The sequence below is a fragment of the Polypterus senegalus genome, chromosome 4, assembly GCF_016835505.1.
Source record: "Polypterus senegalus isolate Bchr_013 chromosome 4, ASM1683550v1, whole genome shotgun sequence".
Taxonomy (NCBI): domain Eukaryota; kingdom Metazoa; phylum Chordata; class Cladistia; order Polypteriformes; family Polypteridae; genus Polypterus; species Polypterus senegalus.
Genome location: NC_053157.1, coordinates 16,917,654 through 16,940,032, shown reverse-complemented (window position 1 = coordinate 16,940,032; position 22,379 = coordinate 16,917,654). Strand labels below are relative to the sequence as shown.

Sequence of the window (22,379 nt, the reverse complement as noted above, 5' to 3'; positions counted from 1 at the left end):
ATCTAATCAAACAAGACTGATGAACTGAATTGTCTCCTCTCGTTTGTCAAATTTCTTATGTTCATATGCTGTGTTCCATTGACCTCGGAAGTCAGATGTCAGAGCTGTTGAATGATGTCACACCAGAGTTAACATCGTCCCTGTGCATGACTCTGTATTTTGTGTATCCGAACACTGTAGCAACATATCCATGGATAGAAGCTGGACAGTGTTGTGTGTACGACTGAAAGGCACTACAAGATAGATAGATAGATAGATAGATAGAAAGATAGATAGATAGATAGATAGATAGATAGATAGATAGATAGATAGATAGATAGATAGATATGAAAGGCACTATATGATAGATAGATAGATAGATAGATAGATATGAAAGGCACTATATGATAGATAGATAGATAGATAGATAGATAGATAGATAGATAGATAGATAGATAGATAGATAGATAGATCTGTTCTGGAGATGATCCTGTTCAGTGGATGCAGTGGATTCTCCATGATTAACAGTAGTTTGCTCAGCGCCCGTTGCTCTGCCACGGATGTCAAACTGTCCAGCTCCGTGCCTACAATAGAGCCTGCCTTCCTCACCAGTTTGTCCAGGTGTGAGGCGTCCCTCTTTTTTATGCTGCCTCCCCAGCACACCACCGCATAGAAGATGGCGCTCGCCACAACTGTCTGCTAGAACATCTGCAACATCTTATTACAGATATTGAAAGACGGCAGCCTTCTAAGGAAGTCTAGTCGGCTCTGTCCTCTCTTGCACAGACCATCAGTATTGGCAGTCCTGTCCAATTTATCATCCAGCTGCACTCCCAGGTATTTATAGGTCTGCACTCTCTGCACGCAGTCACCTCTGATAATCAAGGGGTCCATGAGGGGCCTGGGCCTCCTAAAATCCACCACCAGCTCCTTGGTTTTTCTGGTGTTCAGTTGTAAGTGGTTTGAGTCACACCATGAGACAAAACTGGAGCGTTTTGGCAATCACATCAGCTCTATGTCTATAGACAGCAAAAATTAAGCTTTTTAAGAAAAGAATGTCAGACCTACTGTGAAACATGGAGGAGGATCACTGATTTGCTGTGTCTGGCATGGGCTGTCTTGAGTCTGTGCAGAGAACAATGAAATCTCAACACTACCGAGACATTCTGAAATGAAACGTATCAGAAAACGCTTTCCAGAAGTGGCCTTAGGGGTGTATGGGGCCTAGGGCTGATCAACCCCACGCGGGGCCGGTTACGTCAAATGCTGTTACCACTATATGTGGACTGAATTTAATAAAAATAATGTTAACATTTTCTCATTACAGTACTCAGCTAAATTTGTGCAAAATAACACACGGACTTTATCAAAATATAAAAATATCATCTATTAAAAAAGTGCGAAATGCAATGCAGGGCTTCTTCTAGAAGAGTACCCAAATTGCAAGTATACCTTGAGTCTCGATATGCAGGATGTCACAGTCATAACTCACGTTGATGTCATGTCAGCCGGTTATCATTAGCAATACACGGTTTTTATGCATTAATATTTGGACATGTTTATAGCCTACAGTTAAAATGTGAGTTTCAGTGTTTCAACAGGAAGTGTGAAATTAACATAGAGGTATCATCATGAAATCTCTAACCCGTTTCCAGGTTCAGAGATTAAAATCCATTTTTCTCGCCTTCCAATTGGAAAAGTCGTTGACAACATCTTTATAGTCTAAACTGGGTGCACTGTCTCAAATATATATACATGGGGTCCTCGGGTTACGGCACATTTCCATTCCTACAACAGTGATGTAAACCGAATTTTGGTGTAAGTCGAAACACACCCTAGCCTAAGTCACTTACCTATCCTAACACATTTGCAAAATCATAATCTAGAACATAAAAACACAACTAAGCCACAGAAAAAGGAAAAGGACATAAATATACTGTACTGTAGTGACAGAAAAAATGACAAAAAAATTCCTTCCCTTTATTCCTTCTGATCTCTTTACAATGCCTAATTTCACTTCAATCGTGATGACTTTCCTCTTCTTTGAACACTACCATCTGAAGACTCAGACTTTCGTTTAGGAGCCATGATAAAGGCCAAAAAGTTGCCAAACAAAGCAACACAAACCAAACACTTGTGCTGCGCAAAACCAAACTAGTTTTCTAACTCCCTCACTCATACACCCTGTTACTGTTTATTCTTCCACTGCACGCAACCAGACTAGTTTGGCAACGCAGTCTGAAAGTACGACGCTAACGGTGTAGAAGAAACACTCACGTCTCAATTTTGTAAAATTTTATGGGAGTGAGAATTGTAAACTCGAAACGTTGTATGTCAAGATGTCGTAACCCGAGGACCCCCTGTATATACTGGAGAATATAATTTGACAAATCCACTTGAATGGGACACGTGGACCTCAAAAGCGGGGCCCTCTTAGATGCAGGGCCTGGGGCGGCCGCCCCACTTGCCACCCCCAAATGCCACCCTTGGCTCTGTGTTAGTCGCAGGTTATGGATCCTGCAACAGGATAAGGAGCCAAAACACACAGTGAAAAGTATCAAGAATGGCTAAGAACCAAACATTGGACTACTCTGTGAGCCCTGACTTGAATTCCATCAGACATCTATGGAAATACCTGAAACATGCAATCTGGAGAAGACCCCCTTCAAACCTGAGACAGCTGGAGCAATTTGCTCAGGACGAGTGAGCCACACGACCTGTGGACAGGTGCAGACATCTCATAGAGAGCTCCTTGTGCGCAGTGATAGACTCTAAAGGTTGTCCAGCAAAATATTAGGTTAAGGGTCCCATCATTTCTGTCCATGCCGTTTTCAATTTTATTATTATTTGAAACATTCTGTTGTATCAAAACTCGAAAGCAAAGTCTGATTTTTGTTGAATCCAGAATAAACAATGATGAATCAATTTCAAGTTATTTCAGAGACGATTGTGGGCTCATCTTTTTGTGGAGGGCTACCAACAAATGTGTCCATGTTTATCATCCCTTGCTGGCATTCTTCCCAAAATGGAGTCGATTCCCATAAAGTGACATATCTATCAATGAGAACAGATGAAGAAGGCTGGAAACTCATCCTTCAGCTAAAACGGATTCATCAGTTTCTGAGAACTCACATGGTGTCTTGTGTAACCCCTTTAAGTGATTTTTGCCCTCAGATTGTGAAATTCCAATAAAACCGCAGAACGTTGCAAGCCCTCTGTAATCCGTAAAATGAGCTCTTTTTCCTTACTAATTAAATGACTATAAACATTGGATTTCCATTTCTTTGAAAGTATGCTTTTTCGTTAGGCTGCTGCTCTGTAGCTTTTAATTTTGGTGCAATGGGTCTTAAATTAGCTACTAATCGGATAACATTTTGCAAAGGCATAGTAAACCAGCTTAATGGCATGCGGTCGTTTAACAGCCATAATGTACAGAGCAGTGCTTCAACTACATTGAAACCATGTGTACGTCGTACATGCCACATCACACAAATGACTTTATTTTACGTCCAAATGGCTTATTTACAGTAATCAATGCGCAAATGATTAACAACATTTGTGCAGCAATTTAGTTTAGACATAATTAAAAACAGTAAGACAGCAGCAGCTGCTTCTGTTGTAGTAATCAAATGTTCAGAATCAGTAGGGGAAACAAAATAAAAGAAAAACAAAAAAATTCAGACTTCCGTGGAAAATTTAGTGAGTTTATGGGCGGCTTCAGCCTTGAGAACTGACTGCACATTGTCTGAAACCAAGGCTTCCTCTCCTTGTAATATTTGCATTTTAGATGTGTTGGTCCTTGCAGATGGACCATCCCTGCAGCTTAAAATTTGAAATTTTGTGTCTCTTTAAATTATAAGGAACAAACAAAAAACACGAAGATCAGGGGCCTCATGTATAACGCCGTGCGTAGGATTCACACTATAACATGGCGTACGGACAAAAGTGGAAATAAGCTTACGCACAAAGAAATCCAGATGCATAAATCTGTGCATTTGCCAACTTCCACGTTCTTCCGCTACATAAATCCCGGTCAGCGTGAAAAGTAACACTCGTTCAAGTGCCTGCTGTCCCGCTCCAACTCCTCCCAGAATTACGCCTCTTTGAATATGCAAATCAATATAAATAGCCCTTAAGCTCAGCCTTCAGTGAAAAGGCAATGGCAAAAGCATGGGGGAAAATAGAATTTCAGCGAATATCAAGTGGAGGCAAAGAAAAACATACTATTTGTTGGTTTACACAGTGGTATAAACAACAAAAGGAAGTTGATCGAGTGACATAGCGTGTCGGAGAAACTCGAAAGCTTACGTTCACAAAGTTGCACAGTGCCTCGAAATAAAAAAGAAGTTGTCAGATATCAAAGTCGCCGTGAAAAGGCACGTTGTAGCCCACCGTCTGAGTGTCATATGAAAGCTTATTAGGGTACAGAGAAAAACAAAATACGCACACAGTGGGGAAAAAGCACGAAATGTGTGAAATGTGTAACTTTAATCTCGAAATTTCCATTTTAATCACATAGTTTATTTTGTCATTAAAGCAGAACATCATAAACTTAATCTGAAAATCGTTTCATTTACTAGTTTCTCAATCCCATCGTAACTAAAATAGCACGTTAAATGCTTTATTTTGTATTTGATCTTCTATGTGCTCTGTGTGTGTGAATCACTACGTGCTTCCGGGCTTTCTCTTCTTCTGACAGGACACAAAATCCATTACATTTGTAATATTACAGCTCTCTGAATAATTTAAATACTGAGATGTATACATGATATTATTTTCATGATGATAGGAGTTAAAGCACGTTATTAAACATGGGAACACGGTGGCGCAGTGATTGTTCATGTCTCATGCAAGATGCTTGCTGCACCATGTGACCTTCGATGAAATGCGTTATTGTAGCAGTACTGTCTCTTTCAAACTTACTAACTTCCAATTCCTGTCCTTACTTTTCTTTCTCCAAATACCCAATTGTCACACAATCAGCTCTGTAATAGATGTTAAGTCGTGTGTAAGCTTACAACGACGATTCTTCAGAACTTTTAAGGATCATCAAAATATCTTCATAGTACGTGTTTAATTATTCTATCCATCTATCCATCCAGTGTCGCGTCAGAACCAGCAAGCATACAGCGCGAGGCAGAAACAATCCATGAATGGAGCGCCAGAGGCTCGCTAGCGCTGCGGCACCATGCAGTTAAAGTTAAAGTTTTACCTGTATAATATAATATACATATTTTGCTGAATTTCATCTTAAAAATGATATCGTCATCATATATAAATACAGTACACACTTTATAAAGTGGCTCAGGTTGTATTATAACTGTTGTAGCAGTAGGGGGCACTATCGCTCCCTTGAACCCTCAGGTACCACGTCAAACACCAGGTAAAAGTGCAATAATTATTTTATTATAATAATTATGTGCACTAAGCATCCTCCACTCCACACTATAATCGCAAATAAACTCAATAATACCAACAATAATCAATCCTCCACTCCCAGACGCATTGCCCTCCTACCACCCAGCTCAGCTCCCCATCTGGGAGCTCCCACAGTCTTTTTATAGTTCACGACCCGGAGGTGCTCCTTAACCTGTAGTCCATGTGACTTCCTAACACATCCGGGTCAAATCAAAATTCTTCTTTCTTTGTCAGCCAGGAAGCACTTTATTCCTTCCGTGCTCGTGACCTGCAAGTACTTCCGGGCTGTAGGAAAACCAAATGTCTCTGTGCCTCCCTGCAGCGCCCCCTGGTGGCCCCGACGTTATCCAGCAGGGCTGTGTATTACAACTCCAAAGTCCATGATGCCCTGCTGGAATTCTGGGCATCTCCACATTGCAGGGAGGGCTCCATCTGGTGGCTTGGGGGTCTTGGCCGGGATAAGCTGCCGGGCATAGTCCACACTGTATTACAAGTTTACAGTGAGGTGATTGTACTAATAAGTACCGACAGTACTACAAGGAGCACTTGATGGACTGATTGAGTGCGTTTATAGTTCTGTTTCTGAACCGCGAGGTCCGTACAGGAAAGGCTCTGAAGCGTTTGTCATATGAGAGCAGTTCAAATAGACAGCATGGCTGAGGCAGTGTGTGCTTGATGCTGTACCCCGATAATTCTCTTTCCGATCAGCTGCTGTACAGCTGTGATTCACACTCAGATACAGTGATATAAATACTTTGAGTGGTGCAGTGAGAGTAATATGGAAAAAGATGATCTGATGTGGGATCCGAGGTGCAGTGAGAGTAAGCTAAAGCAGTTATGGTATTTGGAATAGTTTGACCATTCTGTGGACCATTATATTGTTACAGGTTAATTACAATCAGATGCATTAAACTAATAAACAATGTGCAGTTAATTTCAGTGTATTTATAAAGCTGCATCAGGGATGTGGATCTGAAAAAGAAAGGGTATCCACACAGGAACAGTAACACTGCTTTGACGCTGGGTGCCGCCAGTCTGCAAAACCGAGCACAGAACTTGCGTACGCCAGGGTATGAGCTACTGTGGAAATGTGCTTGGCTTCATGCCAAGTTTAGGTTTTATACATCGCGATTTGAACATGGAAATGTTCTTACGCAACATTTTTGTGTGTACACCCCATTTATACATGAGGCCCCAGTTGTGTTGTGTTGATAAGGTGCCACATGAGAGATGGGCATCAAACTAAAAGAAGTGGAAGTTCAGGGTATGGTGTGTAGATGGGTGAAGAATTGGTACAGACACAGGAAGCAGAGGGTGATGGTGTGAGAAACTTTGTCAGAATTGGCCGATGTTAAGAGTGGTGACCAGCAGGGGTCAGTACTGGGGCTGCTGCTATTTTTAATATATATAAATGATTTAGATAGGAATATAAGTAACAAGCTGGTTCCAAGGTAAATGGATTATCAGATAATTTGGAATCCGTAATTCCAACAGACCTCATGATGCAGGAGATTGTGGGGGCACCAAGATGCAAAGCCTGTTGATCTTCTTCAAAGCTTCTTGAGCTTCTTCCCTGGTCGATGAGGCAGAATGGGGTTAAAAGTGGTGGTCACGTGGAGGGGAATGAGTGAATTGTGGTCAAATTTGTATGATCTTATGAGTATTTAAGTTGTAGCATTTAGGTAAAAGTTATACTCAGGTCGGGTTTATATCTTTGAAGTCATTCTTAACATACACATTCAGACATCACTAAAGTAGAGACAACACATCTAACGGAATAAAGGTTTCCCACTGACTTTATTCTCTGTGTGTTATGCTAATTCAGCGCTGGTCCATTCCTGCTACTCTGTATAAACTTTCTTTTTACTGGCAGTTAGTCACGCTGACAAGCATTGGTGGGTTTTCTGTACTCAAAAGTGTTTATTTAAAATATCAGAAGAAAACGGGGGGAGTCGAAGGAGATATAAGAGGTTGTGGTGTCTTGAAAAAATCAAACAAAAAAAAATAGAGGAACGTCTGCCTGAAACTGATAACTAAAGGTCTGTCTGTGATCACGCGGCCTCGAGGGATTGTGCTTCTAAACACGCACTTGTAATACCTGACCGTATAGTGATCCATCTCGATCAATCCATCGGTCAAATCACTACTCCATTAGATTAAATAAGGACACTTTAAAAAAAAAAAAATGAGCCATCTGTTCTACCTCAAGAAGCTTTTGCATTATTTCATTTCAGAGCTCGCTCCATTTATGGGATTCCTCTCTGCATGCAGCACGGCCTATTTAATCTCCTGTCTGCACACCATTACTCCTAACTGGGCTGTTCTAAACTTTTATTGCACAACATTTGTGATTTACACCACGGCAATTAAACAATCATTTCACACAATGAAACAATTAAACTGCAAATTAAACAAGGAAATCATCTATCAGTACAGTTAAACAGAATTAATTCAATTTCACTTTGTGCAGACTACTTGCAGTTTCTTCTGCATCTTGGAATTGTGCTTAAACTCTTTAAAAGGCAGACTTTAGGTTTAGCAGACAGAGGAACTTAAAACGTATTAGACAACGGCACATGACACTCTCAGACTTCCAAGATGGGGAGGTCAGAGCAGTTGTGGTCAGAAGTTTAACTTACTCTCATCTCATGAATGTCATGGTAATTGTGGACTCTCAATGATTTCTTTGAACGGTTCCTTTTCTGGGGTGGAATGATTGGACAGGGTGAGGCAGAAAGGACGGATGTTTTCTATAAAATTCTTACAAAGAAATTTATTGAAAGATTTCAGTTCATATTGAAATAGCATTTGACAATTTGTAGGGATGGAAATCCAGGTCTAAATGCAAAATACGCCTTACCGAACGATTACTGAGGCCAAGTTCAGAAGAATGCTTCCGAGCAGAACGACTTAGACTGCACAGCAGGGCTAGTCATACGCTTTCCACATTTTCATTGGTACGTGCCATTCGTGTAGGCCCCGGCGGCCTTTTGTTCATTAGTGTACCTTGTGTACGAAGTGCTTTGACCCAATGTAGGAAAGTGTTACGAGCGGGAATAGCTTTATTTCTGTGGATATTGAAATGGCAATGTAATTCACACTGAATTGCGGTAATAGATTGGTTGTTCTTGACAACATACGCAAAAATGTGTGTTCTATCGTCCACGGCTCCATGGCTTCAACTAAAAAGAAAATAAAAAAATCCTAAGACTTCGCAAACCTAACACCACCTACCGCACATCTGTCACTCTACCTAGTGGTGAGTTCTAGCCATTTCAAAGACGTCCATCCTTCGTGCCTCACCCTGTACAACATACATCATTAATGACTCTAAAAAACAAGAATTTGGTGCACAAGCTTGAATTTATTTTGGATTTTCATACTAGTTGAGTATTGTACTGTGTTAACCATTATGGATGCAATGAGAAGTCAAGCAAAATGACACCTTTTATTGGCTAACGGAACAGATTACAATATGCCAGCTTTCCAGGCATGAAGAAGGGGCCTGGGGTGTCTCGAAAGCTTACATATTATAATCTGTTCCGTTAGCCAATAAAATGTGTTGTTTTACTTGACTTATTTCTGGATTTTCGAAAATCCACACAGGGTCAAATTTACACATACACACTCAAATATATATATATATATATATATATATATATATATATATATATATATATACATATATATATATTGTGGCAAATATCCAGGGCTCCTACCCAGCTGGGATACCTGTTTAATGGAAAGACTGAGGGGGAGAGAGCACATGCAGGGCACTACATATCCCAGAACTTGATGGCAGTCCCCTGGGTTGCAATGGTGCCTTGGATTCCCACCGTGCTTCATGGGAGTTGGAGCCCTGTTGGGTTCTGTGCTGCAGGAGTGGTGTTGGACCTCCACCAAATCCAGGAGAACTTCTGGATCATGCTGATAGGCCAACTGTAGTGCTCCCGGGTGTAGCATAAAAGGGTCCACCTCACTTCATTCAGAGTCAGAGTTGAGAGGGAGAAGTTGAAGCCTGCTAGAGGATGAGTGGAGGTGGAAAGAGAGAGACAAAGAGAAGAAAGTGCTGCGTGCTTTACTTGTGTTGCGGTACTGTGGTTTAGTGGTGGGAAACACCTTATGAAGAGTTTCCCACAGCAAAATAAAAGCCATGTGTGTTGCTGGACTTGTGCCTTGTGTCTGTCTGTGTCAGGATGGGGAGCTGGTGTGCCCCCTGCAGGCCACAATACAGACATCCCAATTAATATTTGGTTGAATGTTCCTTATCAAGCTGCACCTCGACCAGACACTTTTGGCAGCTATCAACAAACTTCTTGCATTATTCTGGCTGGATATTTGACCACTCTAATGAAATATTAGACACACCAAGGTATTTATTATAAACTAGCCATGTGCGCCCAACTACATTGCGCGTGTTAAAGTTGTCTGTGAAGGGCTCCCTGTATAAACGCGGCTGTCAGTCGTGAACTGGGCCCTTTGTCGCACAGCATTATGACTTTTTATAAGGGAAACAAAATTACCAAAGAAAACCCTTGGATATTGATTCGATAGGAACAGCTTACTTGGAATCACTGTCCTAATAGTAATTATGTAGTGGTGTGGGAGCATTTCTGCTTCTGTCCGTTCACAGTCCGTTTCGTTTTAACGACGCTATTGTTTCCTCTCACGATGTCTTCTCAACCTTTCTCCAATCTCGCAGGTTGCTTTGTGGCAATCCAAAGAGTAAGGCAATATACACGGAGCGATGGTTATAAAAGGGGGACACATAGATATCCAGGCTCTTTAAAGCATAAATAGGGATCACTTTACTGACATGTGAGCAAGCCACGGTACAACTGTGAGACGCGCAGCACTCGCTGGCTACAATGTAACAATAATAATTTCCGGAACGTGCTGTTACGTTGTCATTCATTTTACCCACTGTCTTTCTTTCATTCATATGTTACGTAGGCATGTACCTTTTATCTTCGGCAATCTCATTCTCTAACCAGGCCTCAGGAGCTAACCAGCGTAACACTGTCCACCACCCCTTTCGTTGTTCCGGCACATTGTTGACATCCGTGAGTAACAACAACGTACTAAACTAGAAGGTGGTCTACGCATACGTGGAATTCGGGGACAAACAAAGATCAAGATCTAAATGAAGATCTCTTTAGTTAATTTAAAGCACAACAATTTGTTTAGTTTGAATGTCTGTGTTTTGAGGTGTGACTGGCGTACTACAGTCTTTAGCAGTATAAGCCTGGAGGAGATTCTTAATGCAATGCCTATGTTTTAGCTGTCTCTCTACTGCCATCTAGTGCTTCTTCTTCTAATTCATTTGCGGACAAACAAAGATCAAGATCCAAATGAAGATTATATATAGAGATTTGATATTTTCCTATTAATGTAAGTGTAGATGCTCATATAGGAATGATTTCAAAGATTCTGAATATACATAGGAGCACATTTAAGGGGTTTTATTATTTAAATATACTGTATAGAATTCTTATAGAGAGTGGCTCAGCTTATTATTACTTTCATTATTATTATTATACAGCGGAATTTGAAAGTATTCAGAACTCTTCACTTTCTAATAATTTTTTTTTGTTGTAGATTTAATTTTATATAGATAAATTTACCAAGTTTGCCCCTCAATCTACACTCAGCCACCCATAATGATGAAGTGAAAACATGTTTGCAGAAAGGTTTGCAAAATTATTAAAAATCAAAAACTGAAATGTCTCCTTCACATAAGCATTAAGACCTTTTGCTCCGGCACTCCACATTATGCTGAGGAGCGTCTTGTTGATTTAATTCTCCTTGAGATGTTTCTCGAACTTGATAGGAGTTTAAAGACTGAAAACACGGATTCACTGGAAACTCGGGTTAGACCTCATTCAGTTTCACTAACCTGAACACAATCACCCTAAACAGAAAAGAAGCAAATATGATCACTACTGCATCTGCTACCATACTAAATAATCACTTACTTCATTATGTTGGTTGGGTGAAAATACCAGGAACTTCTCACCAATGTTTCTCCGTATCCATGTGTACTTTCAACATGGATGTTGTTTAAAAGGAATAACCTCCGTAATGTAACATGGTAATCCTATTGCATTATGGAGGTACTGTAAATGTTCACTATCACCAGCAATGAATTCCTCCTCAGTGCTCTTCTACTCTAACCATATCTGAAATGCAATCATTGCTCTCATTGTTTAACATAAAACTTCAATCAGGACAAGTTTATTGCTGTTGTATCTGCTTACATGACTTCACAAAACAGAAAGCAGGGTCTCCCCTGGCTGGGGTTCAAAGACTTGTTTCATGTCTTTTTATTCCATTTATTTATGTTAATTTTGCTTTTGTTGAGTATGTGTGTAGATCTTCTATGATCCTGTCTTTAAGCTGCCTGTTTTATGTCCCATGTATTTTGTTGGAGATCCCTCAAGAGGCGTGGCCACCTGCCAATCACCAGCAGGAACAGCCCTCCGCCCTTCAAATCCAGAATGTCTTCCACTGTTCCTGGTGGTGCTTCATGTCATTACATGCTTGGGAGTTAGCAAGTTTGCTTGTGCCTTTTCTCTGCTTTTGTGAACCTGTTTCCTCTGTTTTTGACCTTGCTCTCTGGATTTCTGTATTGGATTGCTTTTTGATAGATAGATAGATAGATAGATAGATAGATAGATAGATAGATAGATAGATAGATAGATAGATAGATAGATAGATAGATAGATAAGGTACTATATAATAATAGATAGATAGATAGATGTTATATAATAGATTTGTAACATGCTACATGATAGATAGATAGATAGATAGATAGATAGATAGATAGATAGATAGATAGATAGATAGATAGATAGATAGATAGATAGATAGATAGATAGATAGATAGATTTGTAACATGCTACTAGATAGATAGATAGATAGATAGATAGATAGATAGATAGATAGATAGATAGATAGATAGATAGATAGATAGATAGATAGATAGATAGATACTTTATTAATCCCAAGGGGAAATTCACATAATCCAGCAGCAGTATACTGATACAAAAAAACAATATTAAATTAAAAAGTAATAAAAATGTATGTAATTCAGACAATAACTTTGAATAATGTTAGCATTAGGAATTAGCAATAGGAACCCCAAATAGACATACTGTACTGCCTAAGGCCCTAAAAAGGCTGGAAATGTACCCAATCAAAGGAGACACAGTCTGTAAATTTATTCTGTAAATGTTCTCTTCATTTCTACGGCTTTAGAGCCGAGATCAGTGCAGTCAGTGGGTCAAGCGCCTCATTCTTGAAGTGCATGACTGTGAGGCTGAAATGAAAGAAACCGTTTTTCATGCATTTACATCTTGTGGTATTGAGGCACAGCACAAATACAAGATTATTATTCCATTAGGGCCACACGGCTCCGCAAGCCTTGTGCTTCAAGTCCATCAACCTTTAACTATCAGTTGAGAAATCACTGGCAAGCCTACAGCATGGGAAATGTGAACTTCTTTCATTTCATTTTTTTTTTTTTGTGTGTGTTAGCAGTAAGAAAATTTACATAATGAATTTGACATGGCCCTACATTTCTTTTGGAAATATTTGTATGCCAGGTTTCATTTGCCTCATTAGAAGCTGAGTAGCCTGAAGAAAGACATGTCTTTAAAGGGTGGCCTTGCTTCAATGGGTGCCAGTCATTTCATTTTACAGAAGGCTATCCGATTCCATGTAACTGTCGTCCTTCATGGCAACAAAGTAAAAACTAAAATAAGTGTCCTTAAAAGTAATAAAACTCTGTTACTATATATTACCTTCCTGCCTAATGCTGAAATGCTTGTGGTGTTTCTATTTAGAGTTTGCATGTCCTCCCTGTGACTTTGGAAGTTTTACGTCAGGCACTGCAGCTTCTGTCAAATATGGCCAAATTTTTGCATGTTATGTGACTCTAAACCGGGCCAGCTTTAGTGTCTGTGTGCATGAATGAACCCTGTGACGGATTGTTGAGAAATCTATGAATGGACCCTGTGACGGATTGTTGAGTCATCTAGTGTTGCTTCCTGCCTTATATTCAGCGCTGCTGGGCTAGGATGCAGTCTCCTGCAACCCAACCCAGAATTAGATTAGAAGTGGGAATGAGAAGGTAATTTTGCTGTTTTATCAGCAAATTATCATGTTTTCAGCAATTGGAAGGTTGCTGGTTCGAATCCCGTAAATACCAAAAGTAACTCCACTTCATTGGGTCCTCGAGCAAGGCCCTTAACTTGTAATTGCTCCGTCCTGGGTATGACGTTAATCTGAATCAAGCCCTGCACATAGGTCACCCAACCTGTAGGGAAAAACCTGGAGGTTGGTGGCAGAATTGGCACTCCAGCCACTATAAAAAAGCTCACACTGGTTCCACTCCATCTGAAGTAGTGTGGTGCTGAGGTGTCACCCATCACATGGCTGCATTCGGGTCCTAATCTGGGTTCCTGAGTTGGTTAGTCATGTGGTGGGTATGGTAATGCGCAGTCTCAGCGCGTGCTGCTAACCTCTATCTCTCTATCATGTTTTATCATGTACGGTCCTATGGTGACCCTACTTACCCCTTTCATGCTCTTTATTGTGTAAACCTTAATAAAAACAAATCGGTTTACGACCCAAAAGGTCTCCAAACTTTTGCATCTGTTCACGACCACACACTCGATACACGAACAAGCCAGTTTCCCTTTCGGTTCATGTGCGCAGATGATTTCCGCATGTGTTCAGTCTCTCCCTGTGCATTCCCTGTGCAGCGTGAGAGAGAGAGAGACACACACACACACACACACACACACACACACACACACACGCGCGAGCGAAAGAGAGATAGACACACGAATGCACCAAGCTTGTTTTTAAAGAGACAGATTCGAGCATTGTTTTAACCTCATTGTATTTAGCGAAGACATTTTTCTATTGGATTTTAACCTCCACTTCACTTCTGTTTACAGCGATCGGTTCGTAGCGTGCATTGTTGCAATGTTACTTTTCTTGGTGGTTTATTAAATTACGAATTTTTCAAATGTTCATTTTTTTTCCCTGTGCTTAAAACACTCAAGTGTTTTTAGCGAGCGGTTCATATCGCTATAGCGCAAACTCTTGCAGTGTTAATTTTCTCAGTTCAAGGTTTTCTCAGTGTTATTCAATGTTTTTACATATAGTTTACTGTGACGCTGTGCATTCTATGGTATGATTAACTATATTTGTGCTTAAAAATCTTTAAAAAAATATATTTACTTACAGTTCGTACGGTCTGGAACGGATTAATTGTATTTACATACAATCCTATGGTGGAAATTACTTCGGTTCACGACCAAATCTGTTTACGACCAGAGTTTTGGAATGAATTATGGTTGTGAACCGAGGTTCCACTATACTGGGCCAAATGTAGCCCTTACGCAATCATGGACATGTAATATATTTTTGGCATATTCATTATGGTCCAAAAGTTATATTCAGCCATATGTAAGGGTGGCATGCAGTTTAGATTCTGGACAGGACTTGGCCCAGATGCAATTAACCACAAATCCTGGAATTGCAGGTTTGGCCCAAATATGGCCTAATAGTAAAGAGAAACATTCAACTGTTTTTATGACATTTGTATTCTGGGCCTTCCGTGTCCCAAATGCAACAAACCCTAAAATAAAGTGTGTGTTTTATTTCTATTTTGGGCCAACAATAATCCACCTATAACAAGCCACACGTGTCTATGAAAGGCTCAGTTGGCAGGGACACCTTAACTTTAATGTCTGCGTCTCATAGAACTGTGTGGAAGTGTTAGGCACTTGTGATGAAATGCTGTTAAGCAAGGATGATCCCAAAACAATGACATGAAGTCTTTTTATGAATCCATAAACTTTACACAAATAAAACTACATCTGATCAATATTTCACGCAGCCCCTGTTCTCTTAGGGACACTTGTATGCAGTTTTTGTGGTGTGTCTGTGCCCCGTCCCAAATCCTGTATCCTAGATGGTTTACATTTAATTTTCTTAAACTCAACACTGATAAAACAGAGATCCTTCTCATTGGTACAAAATCCACATTATCCAAATTCCACAACTTCCCCTTTATAATTGATAACTGTACGCTATCTCCATCCTCTCAGGCCAAAAGTCTTGGTGTCATCTTGGATAATAATCTCTCCTTTCTTTCACACATCAATACTATTACACGATCTGCTTACTTCCACCTACGCAATATCAACCGTCTCCGTTCCTCTCTCACCCCTCACTCTGCTGCAGTTCTTGTTCATAGCCTTGTCACCTCTCGCCTTGACTATTGTAACTCTCTTCTTTTTGGTCTCCCTCAAAAAACTCTTCACAAACTTCAACCAGTCCAGAACTCAGCTGCCCGTATTATTACGCGATCTCCTTCCACTCACCACATCACTTCTGTTCTGCATCAACTTCACTGGCTCCCTATCAAGTTCCGCATTGAGTTTAAAATCCTTCTGCTAACCTTTAAAGCTATTCATGATTTAGCCCCTCCATATCTGTCTGACCTTCTCCACATTGTCACCCCTTCCCGTACTCTTAGATCATCATCCTCAATTAAATTGGCTGCTCCTTCTGCTCGTCTTTCTACAATGGGGAACAGAGCTTTCAGTCGTTCTGCCCCCCGACTTTGGAATGCACTGCCTCCTGAGATTAGAAACATTAATTTACTTTCTCTGTTTAAGTCTTCAGTTAAAACTCATCTTTTTAATCATGCCTTCTCTATGTAAACATTGTACTGTATTGTGTGTCGGTTGCTGTGTATAATGTACGGTGTCCTTGAGTGTTTGAAAGGCGCCTATAAATAAAATGTATTATTATTATTATTATTATTATTATGCTTTGGCCCAGACGAGCTTCACACTTTGTCTTATGAAGGTCCAGTTCTGGCCCGTAGCACACCTGAGATATGGTTTAACTCTTTTAGGGCTAATTATTTTTTCTTTTTTGTTTGTCGCAGGGCTGAATATTTTTTCCAAAAAAGCTCAATGGTTACACACATAAATCAATATAAAATAGTTATTTATGACAAATGTCACTCTGTTTTATGTTCCATGACCCACTACAGTAATGTCAATTCACAGACTTCTTTCATAAAAATCATTATTCATAAGCTGAAAGGCACATTCTGGAAAAACAAAAACTAGCATGACGTAGTCAAGTGGCCGGTAATCCGTAATGTCCACTAGCACGCCGTGTCGTTTGATGAAGTCCAGTTGCCAGCTTGCCTCCAGCAGATCTATGTCTGGTAGTCCTCCCAGGGTGAACTTTGCAGCAGGTTCGTCTGGTGACTGATCAGCTGATGCCGGTACCTGACTTACATTTTCGATCTCCAGATCCCTTGCATCAAAATCTGAGTTCAATAAATCAGAATCTGATTCAGCAATAATTTCCATCCATCCATTCATCCATTATCCAACCCGCTATATCCTAACGACAGGGTCACGAGGGTTTGCCGAAGCCAATCCCAGCCAACACAGGGCGCAGGGCAGGAAACAAACCCCAGGCAGGGCGCCAGCCCAACTCAGGGTGCGCACACACACACACACACACACACACACAAACAGCACACATTAGGGAAAATTTAGGATCGCCAATACACCTAACCTGCATGTCTTTGGACTGTAGGAGGAAACCCACGCAGATACGGGGAGAACATGCAAACTCCACACAGGGAGCACCCGGCAAGCAAACCTGGGTCTCGTAACTTCAGCAATAACATGCGATAAATAAATACACAAGGAGCCTTTTGCTTTGCGCATTCACTTTGCTCTCTCGCCCGATGTTGATGCCATTCTAGCCACTGTTTACTCTATGCTACTCACGAACATGCTGGGATTCGATGTCAAGTCAAACAGTCTAACAGTCCTCCTAGCAAAGAGGGTCAACCTAAAACGTTTTATCGACATTTACAGCTTTTTTTTTTTACTCCCCTCTGCCCCTGGAGGTTGATTTTAGTTGACATTCGCTCTCAACCCCCTTGGGCTGACAAAAGTCGACATCTACCCTAAAAGAGTTAATTAGCTTTGAGCTAAGGCTGTGTTCTGGAAACCAGATATGGATGAGTTCATCACTGTCATTCCACAGCGGTATATGGCCCAAATGAAAGTGTTGAGCATGGGCCAGCACTTGGCCATTGCTCATTTGCTATCTGGGGGGTTATCTTAGCAGTATCAGACATAAGGTATGGACCATCCCTGAACAGGACAGGACACCAGTGCCTTACAGAGCCTAATTGGATGATACGTACTGTACATGCTTTTTAATTTGGCAGGATTATCAACATATGCTTGATCTGTACATACAGAACAAGGCAGAAATTTACAAGAAAGGGAATTTCCAACTAATCCAAAGCAAATAGTAAATATTAAAGGAATTAAGGTAATAACTCACAAAGCAGCTAAGTGTTTCCAGCCAGATTCTTTCAACTTTCCAGATTCATTTTGACAACCCGGAGTATTTAGTTCAGCGTGATGACAAGTGTGCCACTGACTTGAGTTACTGTTGACGCTGTGTTTGCCAGTTTTAAACCTTGCCTTGTTGAACGAGTGAATATGTACTTTTATCAAGATACAGGTGAGTCATGCTTTTCTTCAACACTGTTTCATAAGAATGAATACGGCATTTTGTGCAGGAATCAGGGAAATTTGCACTTCAGAGGGGAATTTTGGAACTTATGGATTTGCTGCATATAAACTACAGAGTCCTCCATAATGTTCTGAACAAAGACATATTGTCCTTGATTTAACTCTCTGCTTCACTGTTTAAAATGATGGAGAATACACATTATGGTGCCCTGAAATGGGGGGACCGTTTATGAAAAATGTAAATTCTACCTGGTGGGACCAAAAAGTATGCAAATGCAAGTCCTTTCAAACTAAGTGAAAGTCTGCAATACGAACTGAATTCTTTGATTTGTAAGTTTAAATTGTGGAGCACAGGGGTAAATCAAGGAAAAATGTGTCTTTGTCCCAAACATTATGGAGGGCACTGTATATCGGGGAAACCTGGGTAGATCTTTCAGAAGTCATTCAGATTTGAATAGCTAATCCAAATATGCTAACTTTTCTTTATTGAAAACTGGGACAGATATTATTTTTGAAGTTAAAAAATAATGCTGTAAAAAACTCGATTATCCGTAAGGGGTTGGGACCGGGGCGGCACGGTGGCTCAGTGCTAGCGCTGCTGCCTCGCAGTTAGGAGATCCTCCCTGCGTGGAGTTTGCATGTTCTCCCCGTGTCTGCGTGGGTTTCCTCCCACAGTCCAAAGACATGCAGGTTAGGTGGATTGGCGATTCTAAATTGGCCCTAGTGTGTGCTTGGTGTGTGGGTGTGTTTGCGTGTGTGTCCTGCGGTGGGTTGGCACCCTGCCCAGGATTGGTTCCTGCCTTGTGCCCTGTGTTGGCTGGGATTGGCTCCAGCAGACCCCCGTGACCCTGTATTCAGATTCAGCGGGTTAGAAAATGGATGGATGGATGGATGGGTCGGGACCGAGGCCGTGACGGATAAGATCAGAGAAGAGACAAATAACAGAACAGCTACTTTAAAAATGATAGACATTAGCGAATAGTCATATTTATTTATAAAAAAAAAAAAAACTATATAAACAAAATATAATATAGTATTACAATTAATTTAAATTAATGTGAATAGTCGTATTTACTTACAAAACAAAATTATATTAGCAAAATACAGCAACATAAATTAATTTATATAATATTGTGATGACCAGCATAATAAGCAAATACAACTCAAAGGTCCTGGAGTTTTGTACGTTTTACTTGGAGTCTTTGTTCCGTAACAAACATTACCCTGTCTTATACTCTGTTATCTGGTGTGATAGACATCTGGGGGACTGAGAGATGGGCAGTATCTTCACGATGCACGAGGGCAGCCTCCCTGGATTGCATGGGGGCCACGGAGCTGCCAGGGGGCGCCTGGACGATCCCGGAGCCCTGGATGGCAGCACTTCGGCCCCACCAGGAAGTGCTGCAGGAGGTTCATCGGGGCGCACCTGGAGCACATCCTGGTGCAACATAAAATGGGCCGCCTCACTGCAATAGAGGAGCCGGAGTCGGGCGGAAGAAGACGGAGCTTGCGAGGAGTGCAGTAGAGGCGGCAATAGAGAGAGAAGAAAGGACTATGAGCATTTTGTTATTGGTGGTTTATGCACTGTGTGTTGTGAAGGTGAAGAATTGTGTAATAAACGTGTGTGTTTTGGAACAGTCAGAGTCCGTAACTGTCTGTGTCCAGGCTGAATCTTTCACACTGGGTTACAGAGCTCACCTCCAAAACAACAAAAGAAAGCTTTCCCTACCAATAATCAGAGGTGGGTAGAATAACCAAAAATTGTACTCAAGTAAGAGTAGTTTTACTTCAAAATATAATTACTCAAGTAGAAATAAAAAGCAGTCATCCAAAAAAATGACTCAAGTAAGAGTAAAAAAGTATTTGGTGAAAGGACTACTCAAGTAGGGGGGCATGGTGGCACAGTGGGTAGCGCTGCTGCCTCGTGGTTAGGAGACCCGGGTTCGCTTCCCAGGTCCTAGAATTAGAGGCTTGATGGGGCGGTTCACTGCCTGCCCATCATGCCGCAGCAGCTACTGCTCCTGACTGCCCCATTTGTTCTCGGTGGGCAGCTGGTGATGCTGCAAGTGGTGACCCGGTTGTGGCTAAATGGAGGCCATTGAGGGTGAATGGAGTGGCGGGGTGCAGCATTGTATAGTGTGCCTTGGGTTGCTGCCTGTTGAACGTGTGCGGTGGTGAGCGATTCACTACCTACCTTTGGCCGCATCCTGTTCGTTCTCGGTGGGCAAACACTGCAGGCATCATACTGTATGCAAGTTGAGATGACTGTGTGGTGGGCAGGTGGTAAACTGCCCCTCGCCGCCCTCATTCATTCTCAATAGTAAGCCGGCTTGTACTGTTACGCACATAGCAGGAAATTGTCTCTTGTCAGTACATCAGACGTGTTGACGACGGGTGCCTTCCTGCTGTGATGGCGAGTACAGTGCTGTGCAGAAGAGCTCATCTTAACCTTTTGTCTTCACCCTTCAACAATGTCTCTGAAACACAAATCTGATGCAAGTGCTGGTGATACAGTAAAGAAGAGAAAAACCATCACCATGGAAAATAAAGTAGAAATAATAAAAAGGTCAGAGAGAGATGAAACTCCATCATTCATTGGCAGAGCACTTGGTTACAGTTGGTCAACAATAACGTTTATTAAAATAATGTCCCTTTCATTATCTATCTATCTATCTAAAACTGCTACTATAAAAGCATAAATGTTGTGATGCTGCATCCATTTGTTCCTTGTAATTTGGATAAGAAGAATGTCAGTGAGATCAATGGACCTCTGCTGTTGGTTATGCTAATAAAGTTTTCTTCTATGTATTATGAAAGCCAGAGTGTTACAAATTGTTTTTAAGTGTGATATAATATCCGGTGCACATTTAAATAAAAATACATACATTTTTAAACCTGTTTATTGCCATCCAGAGGCATCTGTTTTGCCAGATTGAAATTTAACCATAGACAGGTGCCAGACCTTCACAGGACCCCATTCACACACAAACCTATACTCACACCCAAAAGACATTAATCTGAATTTGCCAAATACCTTATCCTGCCTGTCTTTGGGGAGGAAAGTCCAGGAAATCTATCTATCTATCTATCTATCTATCTGTCTATCTATCTATATAATTGCAGTAGTAGTGGTAGGTGTAGTAGTCTACCATGTACAAAGTACAGTGAAATTCTTACTTACCAATATGCATCATGAAGCCACTCTCCAGAGCCATGATAATACATTTGGTGGTGCAGTTATGGGGAGGGACCAGGACTGAACTTGAAAAGCCTTGGTCTAATTTATTTCATTTGGGAAATAAATATTATTTGGATAAACCTTTTAACAAAATGCACTATTCTGTAGAATTAGTCTCAATGTGTTTTTTGGCTTCTGATATTCACACGTTTTCACTTTAAAATACTTTCCAGCATTCAAAAATTACAGGTCACATAGGGCACATCCTGTTTTAAGGTGTTGCTTATGGAAATTTTTTTTTACAAGATGAGATTTTTCAATTCAGTATGACAAATCCATAATCTCAATGGACTCCTGAGTATTTCTCTCATTGCTTGAATTGCCAGGTGTGAAGTCCTAGCTAATTAGATCTCCTGTCATGGCATCAGCTTTAGGCAAATTCTTTCCTGTCTGAATAGCAAGAAAAAGGAAATTAGGCTTTTCAAATTCCACAATATCTCCCCCATAATGTCATCACCTCAAACATTTGTGCTGATGGTAAAATTCATACTTTCTAGTGTCTGATTAGCTCATTAGGAGGAAGCAAAGATTATGATGTGTTATTGATAGAGTCAAAGAGAAACTGATTTAAAATAAGGACACTTACTTAGAGACCCTTTTTAAAAGATTATAGGAACTTTTCTTGTTTTACAAAAAATATCAACAAGATCAAAGAGGAGCAAATTGTAACAATAAGATGTATGTAAATGACATTCTCCATCAAGACCCAGTAAATAATTTATTATTTTCTTTAAAAAAATAGATAGAAAGACACTATATGATAGATAGATAGATAGATAGATAGATAGATAGATAGATAGATAGATAGATAGATAGATAGATAGATAGATAGATAGATAGATAGATAGATAGATATGAATGGCACTAAACTACAGTTTATGTTTTATTTTTATTTTTAAGTAATTTCTGCTATATTTGTAATTATCTAATGCCTCTTTAAAAGCTCTGCTATTCCTTTTGCTCAGTGGGTGGAGTCCCAGGAGGCGGGGCCACCCTGATTTCACCACCCTTGAGCCCTCCCACTAGCTATTTATAGCAGAGCAGGGAAGGTTCAGGAGGAGGAGTCTTTGGGGTGAGTCTCCTCAGGCAGGTTGATTAGTTTGTTGCCTGGCTTTTACAGTTCTTATTTATGGTGGCCTCACACCCAT

General features: G+C 40.6%; 1 protein-coding gene across 1 annotated transcript in view; it reads left to right on the top strand.

Moving 5' to 3' along the window:
• Nucleotides 1–22,379, top strand: part of pdgfc (platelet derived growth factor c) — a 336,486-nt gene that overhangs the window by 182,069 nt on the left and 132,038 nt on the right. The window lies entirely within an intron of this gene.